The 2,499-nt window shown below is 35.7% G+C and overlaps 1 pseudogene; it reads left to right on the top strand.

Moving 5' to 3' along the window:
• Positions 1 to 1,561: 1,561 nt before the first annotated feature.
• LOC118239299 lies at positions 1,562 to 2,166 on the top strand (annotated as a pseudogene).
• Positions 2,167 to 2,499: the final 333 nt, after the last annotated feature.

Below are 2,499 nucleotides of genomic sequence, written 5' to 3'. Positions count from 1 at the left end.
CCTTGAAAGTGGTAACTTCCTTAATCCACATGTTGCTTGTCTTTCTCTTATGATGGTGTGCTAGCAGTTTACAGAGGAGATATGAATGTGCTCATCAGAAATAATTTAACATTTTATATATGAAAATAAATGTATAAATGGTATAATTAATGTAAAATAAAAGGGAAATGTATATTACTTAAATGTTTGTTTAATTTTCAATAATATTCTTGTCTTAATGTTAAAACATTAACATCAGATAAAGACTTTGCTTTGAATATCAAATTCCCTTAGTTGCCTTGTAACTCCTTGACTCATAACCCACATTTTGAGGGATCGTTTCCATGCATAGATTAGATTGGCCTAAAACTTGTATCCCATGCTGGCCTGAAAAGAGTAACCCTCCCTCTTATGTCTCTTCAGTTCTGGAATTACAGATGTGATTATCAACTTCTTGACATTATGTTAATTTTTGTGTTTCTTTTAGTTTACACATAAGACTGGGTTTATAATTCACTTCTTATATATACTTTCAGAGTTCACCAATATAAAGTCAAGGCATATTCTGTGATTTATGTTATTGCTATTGTTTTTATTTCCTATTCAAACATTTTTTTTCTTTAGATGAAAACTAACTCTGATGCTGTGGTCTATTTGTCTCTATAAAATTATTACTCAATTTAGGCTGGCTGCCCCCATTTCTGGAGAGATTTTTTTTTACTTGTTCTCTATGTCAACAAGAACATTTCCCCTATTTTCAATACCACTAATGCCTAGATTGCTCTAGAATATGAATTTCTGAAATAAACATTATTCGCATTGTTGGTCTATAGACATTACTTCTTGAAGAAATTAAGTTTGTTTTGTTTCACTTATATTTCCCCAAATTTAGAGACTTTTCATTTCCTAGAAGTTTTGGGGAGGATACTGCTAGTTTCTGCTGGGTTTACCTTTGCTTGGAGATTAAAGCTTCTTTCATCTCAATCTTATATTAATATTTCCCAGGATTTCCAAAGGGTGAATTCTGTGCTGCTCATTGAATCTCTTTCCCTTGTTTAGTCTGGAAGGTGAGGCCCAATATTCATTGTCTTCAGTGTAAGAGATGACTTTACAGATGGAAAATAAAAAACAATTCCTCCTCAATAGCTCTCACTGCTTCTCTTTTCCTTCTTCCAACTATCCTTTCCCTTATTGCATATTTTCTTACTCTAAGTTTCTTTTGTTGTGAATTTTTGAATATATTTTATCATTTCCCTAATACTGTTAATCTTATATAGCTTTCCAACATTTCTGCAAAACAGCCTGATTTTAAAAACTCTTGTATTTTAACACAAAGTTGTTATTAGAACACATAATAGATCTCTGTTTGAGAAGTGTAAGCTGCTATCTTTCAGTGATTACTCACACTCACTGTGATGAAATTTTTGCTAACTGATGGACACCAGCCACTCACACACATTGCACAGACATTTCCTATGTATTTGCTATTTGCATGCCCCCAAACAAGATCAGATGCTCCAAATATATAATCCAGACCTTTGTAGTGAGAACTGAGCTATGTTAGCCAGGGAGTAGGAGAAAGATGGAATCATATATCCATGTCTTCATGTCCTTGTTCCTTTGGGTGTCTGATAAGAAATGTCAAAGTTTTATAATCTTTTTAGGGTTGCTTGTTTGTATATAAGAATGTGTTTCCAGGCATAAATTTCTTACACTATTGTGTAAGATATACACTCTGACAATATGATATTATAAGGATATTAAATGACAAATTTCAACTTTGACTCTTTTCTTTGTTTCCATATTATACTACTTAATTATGTATTCCTGTTTGCAGGTGCCTGTGCAGATATTGTGATGAGCCAGTCTCCATCCTCCCTGACTGTGTCAGCAGGAGAGAAGACCACTATCAGCTGCAAGTCCAGTCAGAATCTTTTCAGCAGTAACACCAAAAAAGAACTACTTGAACTGGTACCTGCAGAAACCAGGGCAGTCTCCTAAACTGCTGATCTACCATGCATCCACTAGGCACACTGGGGTCCCTAATCACTTCATAGGCAGTGGATCTGGGACTGCTTTCACTCTCACCATCAGCAGTGTCCAGATGAAGACCTGGCAGATTATTACTGTCAGCAGTGGTATAGCTCTCCTCCCATAGTGCTCCATCCTCCAACAAACCTCCTCTGAGAGTCTCACCAGCTGCCTGAAACATGCACAGCCCAGACCTACACACTTCTCCCTTCTTCCTGAGCCAGGTTGCCTGAAACACTGATAAAAAATTTTGCAGAACCCAGCAAATTATAAGGGGTTCAATGTCTCTTATATCTTTTGGTATGAATAGCCTTTTTATGAAAATTCAAAGAAGAGCTCTGATAGCACAAACTCTGCTGTTTTAATATGATGGATTTATCTTTTTATAGTTCTGGGGTTCTGGTATCCTTCATAATACTCATTTGGCCGACATGATGATGATAGCAAGCTGTATCTCATTTCAGAAACTCCAGGAAAGTGTATTTCCTG

Source organism: Cricetulus griseus, chromosome 8, assembly GCF_003668045.3.
Source record: "Cricetulus griseus strain 17A/GY chromosome 8, alternate assembly CriGri-PICRH-1.0, whole genome shotgun sequence".
Classification (NCBI taxonomy): Eukaryota; Metazoa; Chordata; class Mammalia; order Rodentia; family Cricetidae; genus Cricetulus; species Cricetulus griseus.
Note: the sequence above shows the minus strand (reverse complement) of the source record. Positions and strands in the feature narration are given on the sequence as shown.